At 48.5% G+C, this 13,419-nt stretch overlaps 1 protein-coding gene across 1 annotated transcript in view; it reads right to left on the bottom strand.

Moving 5' to 3' along the window:
* The window catches only part of LOC126518692 (cytochrome P450 3A24-like), a 145,572-nt gene extending 132,594 nt beyond the window's left edge, over positions 1-12,978 (bottom strand). The window contains exon 1 of the mRNA XM_050168458.2: positions 12,782-12,978. The gene's annotated coding sequence lies outside the window, so the exon portion shown is untranslated. The remainder of the gene's footprint in view (positions 1-12,781) is intronic.
* Between the last annotated feature and the right edge of the window lie 441 nt (positions 12,979-13,419).

Genomic DNA, 13,419 nt, shown 5'->3' with positions numbered 1-13,419 from the left:
CTGATGCCGAGAAGATCCGCCATATCTTGAAAGGCGTTGAAGACGACGCCTTCCAGATGCTGTTGGCGAAAAATCCCTCGACAGTCTCTGAACTCGTCAATCTGTGTCAAAGCTTCGACGAACTGAGCAAACAACGCGTAGCCACCCGCCAATCTACACCTCAGGCCACTGCAATGTCGAGCTTGGCTGCTGCCCCGGGTAACCCTTCGCTGCTGCTACAGATCAAGGAGTTCGTCCGTGAAGAGGTGGCTCGTCAGCTTTGCTTGATTCCACTTGTACACGGCCAGCCGAGTACTCCGTTGGCGCCCGCTCTCCAATCTATCAACAAGGAGCAGGTAGCCGGCCACATTTCGCCTTGTCTTCAGCAGGTTCCGACGGCCGCTACCCTGACGTACGCCGAAGTCGCGATGAGGCCTGCGCCGCAGACCTACGGGCCCCTTCGCCCACCTTTGCGCCCACTCGTATCGCCTTCAGTCCGTCCACTGGTGCACTATGCACGACCTTAAACCATTGGCGCACGGAAGACAACCGTCCGATTTGTTTTTATTGTGGCCATGCTGGACACGTGGCACGTCACTGTCGCCTGCTTACACCGAACGTCCCCAGCAATGTGCGTCCATATGCGCCACGTTTCCAACAACGCCGCAACTATTCGGACACCTTTGAATCTCCTCCTGCCGTCGACACTGCATTCTCAGCCGCTCGCTTTCCCCCATGCACCAGCGGCGGAGCCCTTTGCGCCAGGAAAACTAAGTATCGCAGTTCAGGAGGCGAGACCTGCGGTGCCAGCGAAATGTATAAGGCCTCACACTTCCCTAAAGAACGTTATTGAAGTCGCAATAGAAGGAACATTGACGCTTGTCGACACCGGCGCTGCACTTTCAGCGATAGATGCCCGTATTTGCCGCAAGATAGGAAAAGTGAGGACGCCGCTTTCTGGACTGTCTCTGCGAACTGCCAACGCGCCGCACGTCGAGCCATCCGGCGCCTGCACTGCTCGTGTCGTAATTCAGGACGTCCTCTATATCATAGAATTCATCGTATTGCCATCATGTTCACACGACGTCATATTAGGTTGGGACTTTCTCTCCACACATCATCCGATCATTGACTGCGCCCGCGGTGAAATCGAGCTGTTTCAGTTTTCGACCGATATTATCACTCACCATAAGGACCATTGTCCCAAAATAGCTGTTTCAGAAGACACCGTTATACTTGCCTGGTCTTCCACTCTTGTCAGTATCTCTTGCGAATCTGTAGATGACGGCACAGTACTCTTCGCTCCGTCCGAACTCTTAGTTCGCCGCCGTTCACTACCACTGCCGTTCGCTGTCCTCGAGTTCAAAGCTGGCGCCTCTCTCATGTGCGTCTCAAACCCATCGGCTGAACCAATTACTTTACGCCGCCGTGAAAGCCTTGGTAGAGCAGAGCCACTGACCTCATCTTCAATATTTGACACGATGAACGACTCCAGTTATCTTGCTGCTCTCGAGGCATCGCCTCCTCAGTCACTGCCGCGTTCTTTTACGCCAGCTATTGCCAGTGACCTTACGACGACGCAGCGCGACGAACTTCTTCGCTTTCTCCAAGGCTTCTCTTCGTCTTTTGACTGCCAAGCAACATCACTCGGCCGCACAACGACTGTTTCGCACACTATCGACACTGGGAGCCATGCACCAATTCGATAGCGTCCCTACCGAGTATCGGCGACTGAAAGACGCGTTATCAATGACCAGGTGAACGATATGCTCAATCGCGGCTTCATCCAGCTTTCTAGTAGTCCTTGGGCATCACCAGTCGTCCTAGTTAAAAAGAAAGACGGCACCATACGATTTTGCGTCGATTATCGAAGGCTTAACAAGATTGCCCGAAAGGATGTATACCCGTCGCCACGTATTGACGACGCACTTGACTGTTTGCAAGGAGCGGAGTTTTTTTCCTCCTTAGATCTCCGCTCTGGCTACTAGCAGGTGCCCATGGATGATGCTGACTGTTCGAAAACCGCGTTTGTAACACCAGACGGCTTGTATGAATTCACTGTAATGCCGTTCGGTCTGTGCAACGCGCCCGCCACCTTCGCACGAATGATGGACGGCATCCTACGCGGCCTGAAGGGGCATACTTGCCTCTGCTACCTCGATGACTTTGTCGTCTTTTCTCCTGATTTTCCGACCCATCTTCGGCGTTTACATAAAGTTTTGACCTGTCTCCGGAATGCTGGTCTTCAGCTTAACTTAAAGAAGTGCCGATTTGCAGCTTGAAAACTGACTATATTAGGCCACATTGTCTCCAAAGCAGGCATTCTTCCTGATCCTGCTAAACTTCGCGCCGTATCCGAATTTTCGAAGCCTACTAACTTGAAAGCACTACGCAGCTTCATTGGCCTATGCTCTTATTTTCGATGTTTCGTTCGCGATTTCGCTACTGTGATCGCGCCACTAAACCAACTTCACCAAGGCGACAATGAACTTTCTGCTTGGTCGGAAGCCTCTGATGATGCCTTTATGACTTTTCGTCACCTACTCACGTCTCCGGCAATCTTGCGCCATTTTGATCCAAGTGCACCTACAGAACTTCACACTGACGCCAGTGGTGTCGGCCTTGGTGCCGTGCTCGCACAACGCAAGAACACTAATGCCGAATACGTAGTCGCCTATGCCAGTCGTGCCCTCACTAAACCTGAGGCCAATTACTCAGTAACAGAAAAAGAGTACATGGCTATCGTATTGGCTCTTCAAAAATTTCGTCCGTATCTCTACGGTCGACGCTTTGACGTGGTGACGGATCATCACGATCTTTGCTGGTCGTCCAACCTAAAAGACCCGTCGGGCCGTCTCGCTCGGTGGGCCCTCCGAATCCAGGAATCTGATATCCGTGTCGTCTATCGCTCTGGACGGAAACACGCTGACGCCGATGCCCTCACGTGCTCCCCTGTCACTTCAGACAGCAGCACTTCTACCGACAGACATGACGTCTCACCACTTGACATCCTGGACATGGCATCGGAGCAACGAAAATACCCATGGATCGTCATGATATTCGACTTTTTGTCAAATCCTCCGGCAACTTCGGCACCTCGAGCGTTACGCCGACAGGCGCAGCATTTCACAATCCGGGACGGACTTTTATACCGCCGCAACTACCACAATGACGGCCGCAAATGGCTCTTAGTAGTGCCTCGCCACCTACGACAAGAGTTCTGCTCCGCTTTTGATTCTGACCCGCAGTGTGGTCACGGCGGAGTGTCAAAAACTTACACACGGCTTCGCCTGCAATATTATTGGCGAGAGATGTACACCGTCCACAAACACGTACGCTCCTGCATTGCCTGCCAGCGACGCAATGGTGTCCCGTATCTCTCCACCGCACCTCTCCAACCACTTCCCTGCCCAGCCCAGCCATTTGACCGTGTCGGCATTGATATATACGGGCCTCTTCCATCTACTGCCGCTAGCAACCGATGGATTGTTGTCGCCGTAGATCATTTGACACGGTATGCTGAAACCGCCCCCTTGCCTACCGCATCAGCAAAAGACATCGCCTCGTTCATCCTAAACAACTTCGTTATCTGCCATGGCGCACCTTGTGAACTGTTGAGCGATCGGGGCCGCGTATTCCTCTCGGATGTTCTGCAGTCACTTCTATCTGAATGCCAAATTATTCACCGCACTACTACTGCTTATCATCCACAGACCAATGGCTTAACAGAACGATTCAACAGAACTCTTGGTGACATGCTATCAATGTATGTTGCACCTGACGACTCCAACTGGGACCTTGTACTTCCGTTCGTCACTTACGCATATAACACTGCCTCTCAAGCCACAAACGGATTCTCACCATTCTTTCTGCTTTACGGCCGCCATCCATCCAGCACCATTGATACGGTTCTCCAGCACCAGCCGGACCCTGCTGAATGCTCACCTGTTTCTCAGGTTGCTCAGCAAGCCGAGAAATGCCAACAACTAGCCCGTTCTTTGACGTCTGCTCTACAGTGCCGCCAAAAAGAACGCCATGACCTCAATCCTGCCCCTCACCCCTTCCCCGTCGACTCACTCGTGTGGGTTTGGATCCCGCCTGTTGCTGCTCCTGGCCTTTCGTCCAAGCTCCTCCCGAAGTACCACGGGCCCTACAGCGTGGTTGCGAACATCACCAGTGAACTACGTGGTCGAACCTGTATCGCCATCTTCCGATCTGCGTCATCGGAGGCGAGAGACTCTGCACATTGACCGGCTGAAGCAGCATTACGATCCGCCCACCTCTTCCTAGGTCGCCAGGATGGCTACTTTTCAATTTCGGGGGTGATTGTGACGAAGAAGATCGGCAGGCTGAAAAGCCCCGTTGCCATCGCGTGGCACGTACCCAGTTCGTTCGCTTTTGTCGCTGCTGCTTTACGAGCCGAATAAACCCCCTTTAGAATATATACATATATATATATATATATATATATATATATATATATATATATATATATATATATATATATATATATATATCATCAGCCTATTCATGTCCACTGCAGGACGAAGGCCTCTCCCTGCGATCTCCAATTACCCCTGTCCTGCGCCAACCGATTCCAACCAGCACCCGCAAATTTCCTAATTTCGTCGCACCACCTATTCTTAAATTATGGGGTTTTACGTGCCAAAACCACTTTCTGATCATGAGGCACGCCGTAGTGGGGGACTCCGGAAATTTCGACCACCTGGGGTTCTTTAACGTGCACCTAAATCTAAGCACACGGGTGTTTTCGCATTTCGCCCCCATCGAAATGCGGCCGCCGTGGCCGGGATTGCACCACCTATTCTTCTGCCGTCCTCTACTGCGCTTCCCTTCTCTTGGTACCCATTCTGTTACCCCAATGGTCGTCCAACGGTTGTCTAGTCTGCGCATTACATGACCTGCCCAGTGCCAATTCTTTTTCTTAATGTCTATTAGAATATAGTCTATACCCGTTTGCTCTCTGATCCATACTGCTCTCTTTCTGTCTCTTAAGGTTATGCCTAGCATTCTTCGTTCTATCGCTTTGTGTGCGGTCCTTAACTTGTTCTCAAACTTCTTTGTCAGCGTCCAAGTCTCTGCGCCGTATGTCAGCACCGGTAAAATGCACTGATTATATAATTTCCTTTTCAATGCTAACGGTAAGCTACCATTCAGGAGCTCACGATGTCGGCCGTATGCGATCTAACCCATTTTTATTCTCGTGTGAATTTTCTTCTCATGGTCCGGGTTACCTGAGATTACTTGACCTAGGCAAACGTTCTCCTCTACAGACTCTAGAGGCTGACTCGTGATCTTGAACTCTTGTTCCCCCTCCAGGTTATTTATCATTATCTTTGTCTTCTCCATAATAATCTTCAGCCCCAATCTTACACTCTCCATGTTAAGGTCCTCAATCATTTGTTGTAACTCGTATGCATTGTTACTGAATGGAACAATGTCATCGGGAATCCTAAGATTGTTCAGGTATTCGCCGTCAATATTTACTCCTAAGCCTTCCCAGTTTAATAGCTTGAATACTTCTTCTAAGCACGCAGTGAATAGCATTGGAGAGATTAAAACTCCTTGTCTGACCTCTTTCTTTAGAGGTATCTTCGTACTTGTGTAGAATTGAGGTGACTGTGGAATCTTTGTAGATATTTAGCAGGGTATTTACGTAAGCGGTCTGTACTCCCTGATTACGCAATGCCTCTATGACTCCTGGTATCCCCACTGAATCAAATGCTTTTTCGTAATTTATGAAAGCCATATAGAGAGGTGTATTGTACTGTGCGAATTTCTCGATAACCTGGTTTATGACATAGATGTGATCCATTGTATAGTAACCTTTCCTGAAGCCAGGCTGCTCCCTTGGTTGACTAAAGTCCAGTGTTGTCGTTATTCTATTGGAGGTTATTTTGGTAAATATTTTATATAATACAGGGAGTAAGCTAATGGGCCTATAATTTGTTAGATCTTTAACGTCGCCCTTTTTGTGGATTAGTATAATGTTTGCATTCTTTCAGTTTTCTGGAACCCTTGCAGTCGATAGACACTTCGTATAGAGAGCTGGCAGTTTTCCTAGCATTATGTCTCCTCCATCTTTCATTAAATCGACTGTTATTCCATCCTCTCCTGCCGCTTTTCCCCGTTTCATGCCTTGCAAGGCATTTCTGACCTCATCTCTAGGTATAGGAGTTCCTGTATACTTTTCATTGTTTAGAACGACAGAAAGCTGAGCTAGTTGGTAAGGATTCATTATGCAAAAAAGAAGTGAGGCGTTCAGACAAGACACAAGAGAAGAGAAATGGACAACACGAACGCCTACTATCACCTGAAGAGAGCACTGAGGAGAAAAAAAAAAGACACAAAACTCATCTGCGCATGCTCAGGAATGGTAACACCACGTGTCAGTCGGGTACAAGGAAGAGATTAAGTGCCTTAACAGTTATGATAAGGAAGAGATTAACATCGTAAGGAAGAGATTAACATAATTACCACATCAGGTTAACATCATTATCATAAGGAAGAGATTAAGAGGAAGAGATTATTATCTTCCTTAACATAAGGAAGACATTAAGTGCCTTAACAGTTAGCTCTCACGTAGACCAGCATGTGAACCCGACTGACACGTGGTGTTACCATTCCTGAGCATGCGCAGATGAGTTTTGCGTCTTTCTTTTTTCGCCTCAGTGCTCTCTTCAGTTCATAGTCGGCGTTCGTGTTGTCCACTTTTCTGCTGTTGTCTCCTGTCTGCACGCCTCACTTCTTTTTTGCATAATGTTCATTGTTGTTTGGAATAGAGTGCTCCTGTGTCGTCTGGGTTTTGTAAAGGTCAATATAGAATTCTTCCGCTGCTTTTACTATATCTTCCATGTTGCTGATGATATTACCCTGCTTATCTTTTAGTGCATACATCTTCTTTTGTCCTATGTCAAGTTTCTTTCTCACTGATTTCAGCCTGCATGCATTTTTTACAGCTTCAATCTTTCTCACGTTACAGTTTTGAATATCACTTATTTTCGCCTTGTTGATCAATTTTGACAGTGCCGGGTATTCTATCTTATCCCTTGAGTTGGACACTTTCATTCTTTGTCGTTTCTTTATTACGTCCTTTGTTACTTAGGAGAGCTTGCCTGCTGTTGCCTTGGTGCCGTGCCTCCCACTTCAATCGCTGCCCCTGAAGCCAGCCTCGTTACGGTTTCATTCATTACCTCTGTCATCATCATCATCTATCTGTTCTAAGGCTGCATATTTGTTTACAAGTACCAGCCCAAATTTGTCTGCTTTTACCCTTACTGCCTCTAAGTTGACCTGTCTTTTCTTGACCAATTTTACTCTTTCTCTGTTTAAATGGAGGTGGATCCTGGGCCTCACTAACCTATGACCACTACATTTTAACCTACCTATTACTTCCACATCCGGCACTATGCTGGGATCGGCAGAAAGTATGAGATCAATTTCATTTCTTGTTTCACCACTAGGGCTTTTTCAGGTCCATTTTCTGTTGCTACGTTTCCTGAAAAACGTGTTCACTATTCTCTGCTTATTCCTTTCTGCGAATTCCACCAGCATCTCACCTCTAGCATTTCCAGAATGGATACCATAGTTGGCAATTAGCCTTAGCCTGCGTTTTTCCCACTTTTGCATTGTAGTCCCCCATTACTATTGCATACCGCGTTTGCACTTTCTCATCGCTAATTCAACATCGTCATAAAACTGATCTACTTCTTCATCGTCGTGACTGGACGTTGGAGCGAATGTTTGTACTACCTTTAATATATGCCTTTTATTCAGTTTGATTACGACTACTGCTACCGTCTCGTTCATGCTGTACAATTCGTCAATGTCGCCCGCCATGTCCTTATGGATTAGGAATCCTACCCCGTATTGCTTCTTATCCGGGAGACCTCTATAGCAGAGGACATGGCCGTTATTCAGCAATGTGTAAGTCTCACCCGTTCTTCAAGTTTGACTAAGGCCGATAATGTCCCAAACAATGTCTGATAGTTCTTCGAAGAGTTCGATGATGAGTTCGAAGAGTTCGAAGATGGTTCGGGTGTTAAACGTTGCAAGGGTCAGTTTCCATTGGCGGCCTGTCGGGATCCAGGTAATCTTAGCATCCTCTGCTGCATTGCAAGTCTGACCGCCGCCTTGATCAGTTGCTCCGCAGCCACTGGTGACTCAGGGCCATTTCATTGAGGAGATCATTTCATTAGGGAGGTTCTGGCCGAATACTGCACCAGGGAGGCCAATTCCTGTTCTGGTGAGGGAGTGTCCTTGTTCAAGCTTAGTGGGCCTTCCTAATCTGGTTGTACCTGGATTAATATAGTCCTACTCGCTCTCGGCATCTTCCGCCGGTGTCCGGCGCCACTCCAAGCCTGCAGATGTTCTGCACTGGAGGATGTCATAGGCAGTTACACAATCGTTACAAAAAAAAAAGGGGGGGGGCGGATTCGAACTTCTGATTACCGCAACCGAGCATAAGACATAGCTGAGTAAGATAATCCCGCAGGCGGCTAGGCTACGTTTTCGCCGATAAGTATGTCCCAGAGGGCCCTACAAGCGTAAGAGGTCGGCTAATTTGTTCGCCTTTGCGGGTTTTTGGTGATCAGCATAGGTTGCACGACATAGTGTCTTTATTTGATAAATAAGTATATATATATTCCCTTTCGTTTACCTAGAAGATTCGTCATCCGCTTTTCTTGTTCGTGCCACGCAGTTAATAAATCTGGCTTACCCGTGCTCTTCACTATTCCACAAATAAGAAGCTGGTGTGAAACAACCCGACAAATTTTTTTGATGCTGTTGAACCTTGGTGCTGCTGTGAAAAAATTGCGTGTTACATAGAGAGAACTGCGGTGAAGACAGAAGTTCACCGGGCTAAAATTACAATTGGTAACGGCCGAAAAGAGTCATGGGCGCAATAAAGCAAATAAAGACATCTTAAGAAAATGTACCGCACCAGCTTTCGACAAAAAAATGACAGCCATTCTACTCTGTAAGATGGAATGGCAGCGACCGCTGACGACAGTCAAAGTTCTCAAGCGAAAAGCAGTGCTGTCGCTGCCATTCAATCTTCTATGACCAGAATGGTAGTGATTTTATTGTGTGGCGAATCTGGTGTCGTTGCTCGTTCGGAGGTGCCCGGGATCGCGATCGTCGTTTTCGTTCAGAATCACGGGAACGTTCTTCGTCGGTGGTCGTTTCGCGCCGGCGCCGTTTACATTGTCGTTGCTGTTCCCTCTGGTGCTCCTCGTCCGCATGCTGTTTTTCCGGTGAACAAGCTATACGTGTCCACCCCATCGATAACGCAGCTGCCTTTAGCACCAATATCTCACCTGCTTATATAGTGCGGTAACCTGGACGTCCCGCTATTGTTTATAGCGAGCGTTCTGTTCTGCATTTTGACATTTGCGCCGCCGCACTGCACCCGTACATGATAGATCGCGCACACAAATAAACAATGAAAGCCATTGTATATGGGTTTGTTAATAATCGCTCAGTCCGTTTCTGTTGCCTGATGCCGACCGAACTACGGAAGGTTAGTTATATACAGCTTTCGCTGTAAAACGCCTCCACGCAACGAACGCGCGCTCGCTAGCAGGTGACGCCTTTCACAATGACAGCAAAATTGAAAACGATGTGTTGCATAATTCATGCCTCAAATATATATGTGTGGCAAGGTGATGCAAACATAAATTTGCGATTGAAATAAATGACTATTTCAAGAGAGTACACTGCGAAATGGGCCTCGGCGCCCGCAGCGAAAGCACGTTTAATATGTAGCGGAGCGCGTCTCCGCCCCAATCCAGCTCGCTTGCAGCGACCTCGCACAATTTTCCAACACGCGGTGCCTCAACAAGAGAGCGCCGTCCGGCCCACTCGGCCTCATTCCAGTACACTCGGATCAATGCGCATATGCGCAGCTGATGCCACATGCGCTACCGGGGCAAAGCTGCCGCCTGATTGTGGTGGTCGTCGTGCCGTTTCTATAGGGTTGCCGTAGTCTGTCCATGTGTACAAACCAAAGTCAACCCAAACAGTAGCCAACTAATAAAGAATATTATGAAAACAAACGTAATAACATAATTCGGACACGGTGTAAGATTTTGCTGGTCGCTAGCACACGAGGCTGCCAACGAGCTGTTGCATGTTGCCAGTCGCGGGTTACTTCTTTCAACAACCAGAGTGCGCATGCGAACGGCACAGTGCGGTGGCAGCATAAGTGCAATTTTGTGACCGGTTGCGATCTTCCATGAACCGCACGTGAGCAGTGAGGCTTACAGCAATAAGCGGCTCGAGCGAAACCAGTCCTCAACCTGCAGATCGCGAGAGCCTGGGTGACGCGTGGGCACGATTCACAGCAGCCGCTGCCGATAGACCTCCGAGACGACGCGCGCTATTCTGGCGTCATCTCGTTGCCACCGTCGCCGCACGTTTTTCATCTCACGCTTTCGCCATACCCTCCCCCGCTTTCGGCTTCATGGTTCTGCTGCACCCTCCTCTCAGCTTTCCTCCTCGTGTATTTCATCCCCCAATGCGCTCCGCGTTCACTTTAATTTTTCACTGTGCTCGTTCGCTCGGTTAAGCCGCCGCCGACGACGCTGGCGCTCGCCGCAGGAAAGGGCACCGAAATGCGGCGCTCTAGAAGCACGCCGTATAAAAGGTATGAGAACTCCCATGCCAGGATGGCACTATTAACACGCATTTTTGTCGCAGCTTGCAGGCTTGGCCCTAGCAGAGTTCAAGGCGCCGAAATAAGTCACTGTACAGACCAGCGGTGCTGCAACTGACCTTTCTGCGAGGTCACTCGCAGGATCCAATCCTGGCCGTGCGCCGACCGTATTTCAGTGCAGAAACGTCCGTCTGCTCTGCATTGGGCGCACGGTAAAAACCTCAGTTGGTCAAAATTAATCACAAGTCCCCCAATAAGGCCGACCTCATAGTCATATCGAGGTTCTGGCACGTAAAACCAGAGTTTCGTTAACTTTAATTACGAGATCGCCTAAAGTTGCGTTAAATTGAGACCGCGAGGTTTAGCAAATTTAGATGTATGACTTGCTGCACGAACGTTGACGCGAATGAACGTAGGCCAACCACAATTATTGGGTGTAATGAGTGGCTCCAAAGAAAATAATACGCGATGCGGCCTGCTCCTGACAGCAACCATGAGCATGTCTCCCACGAAGATCGCAATATGTTAGTGGTTCCATCAATAAATCAGTCGATTCGGAGCGTGAGTGAGTGTAGCTCCTGACCGAGTGCGCAGTACGCAGTCATCTCACCTTTACCAAACGCAACTGAAAAGAATAGAACAGGTGTGTTACATGCAACCAGTACAATCTGAGTTGAAACGACGCACGTTGCCGTAACAGCAAGCATGCGAATTAGCGCGATAACAAAAGGGAATCAGATTCGAAGCGATGATATTTTTAAAGGTGCTAACGTCCGACCCAGGCAGTGAAGAATAATAAAAATGTAAAGCAAATTATTTCAGCTACACGAAGTTGCATTATCGCGTTCGTGATCGCAAACAATGTGCGAATGGCGGGCCAGTGAAAGAGCAAGCAACGCAGTTCGCCAAACGAGCGACGCCAGTTGAAGCCTCAAAGTTCTGGCAAGCGTACAGCAGCCGCTGTGAACTGTCCCTATTCATCTATTCTCACAGACATCTACTTTCACAGATAAATGAATGCTTTTTCCACATTGTGAGTGATTATTTCTCGAGTTTTCATATTTTTCGCCGTGATGTTGACACACGTGCAAGATATATAGCGGCACAGACAAATTTTAATTCAAAATTATATTGCAGCCATCTTCGGCATGTGCCGTGCAATGCATTCGGTTAGTGTCCCTGTATGTGTACCATCACAGTCCACTGAAACGAACAGTGGAGCAGGTGGCCCAAGCATAAGTAAAGGCATAGTATGCGCCCTCCAGTGATCACCATTGACAAGAAGGCATTTGCCGATTTGGCCGCAACGCGTGATCCCTCTATAGTGAAATATTTTCGCCTATGATGTGTTTCTTACACTTGAAAGGGGCAAAATAAGAATAAAAGACAACAGACGCTAAAGTTTGCAGTTTATGGCGAGTATTGTCGCACAGATCGGCGGCGCGAACAGCGGTGCGCGTGGAGCAATCTGCAAGCGCATCATTATCGATTCGCTCATGTGGTTTGCCGCTTGAGCGCTACATCACTCTTTCAATCGGCGAACTTGCGCAGCATGGTATCGCTAGCAGACGCGACGGTGGCCGCCATTGGTGTGCCGAGTGCGTGCGGTCATTTCTTTGACCCCCAAACGAGCGCACTGCGGCCAAATCGGATGTGCGTGCCTGTCAATGGTGATGACTGGATGGCGCGCACCTTCACATCCCTGTTGTCCACTTCTCTACTCTTGAGTCCTGTCTGCACGCCTCAACTCTTTTTTGCATATTGATACTTTCGCATATGCTTGGGCCACGCGCTCCGGTGTTGACGTTTCATTTGACGCTGATAGTACACCATATAGGGACACTAATTCTACTGGATGCATTCCACGGCACGGGCCACGAATGGCTGCATTATAATTTGGAATTAAAATTTGTCTGTGCCGCTATATATCTTGCACGCGTGTCAAAATCACGGAGAAAAACATGAAAACGCAAGAAATAATCACTCACAATGTGGAAAAAGCATTCGTTTGTCTGTGAAAATCTGAACGTTTGGCACGAATGAAAGCGTCGCGCAAACGTGACCCTGCAAAGGGCATTTCGGGCAACAATCGTCAGAAATGATGCGCTTTCAGGCGATACTCACTTTTTCGTCTGCAAAATGCTGGCATCGACGAGGCACGATCCGCTTTCCGAGTGAAAGAACCGATGCCGCGTACTCCAAGGGTGGTTGGTTAACGCATTCAAACCACCAAACGGAGAGCAGGTTCTGCGAGTGTTATAAGTTAAATAAAAGCAAAGGCGTCGACCGACTTGACCGAGCAACCGACGCCACTACCTGCCGTAAACGATGCGAAAGCGGGAAAGATTGCAAGGGCGCGTTGGAAAACGAAAGGCATCGCGAGGGTGAGCTCACGCAATGCTCTCTCTCAAGGCATTCGGTCACGTGATAGCTCGAGGCGTCGAGGTGAAGCCAGGGCCGTCGGACAAGGGGGAAGGTAGAAAACTCGGATGCCATCCTCCTTCCATGTTTACACAAAGAAGCTCCAGAAACGTGCTTGGAGTACCGCGCACACTATAAAATGCAGAGCGCTTGCGGCGTTAGCTAGGGAGCTCCCTTATAGATACATGGGAATGAAAGAAATAGAAAAAGCGGAATAGTACACCGATTAAGAAAGTTCACCGGTGAGCGCAATATCTCCCGCTAGAGGCGCCGTAGTAAGCGCAGTTTTAACCTACAAGCTTTCTTGCACGCTGATCGAAGCGATATTCTTACATGACAAA

This window comes from Dermacentor andersoni, chromosome 1 (genome assembly GCF_023375885.2).
Source record: "Dermacentor andersoni chromosome 1, qqDerAnde1_hic_scaffold, whole genome shotgun sequence".
Lineage (NCBI taxonomy): Eukaryota > Metazoa > Arthropoda > Arachnida > Ixodida > Ixodidae > Dermacentor > Dermacentor andersoni.
The sequence above is the reverse complement of the archived record's forward strand: the minus strand, read 5'-3'. Positions and strand labels throughout refer to the sequence as shown.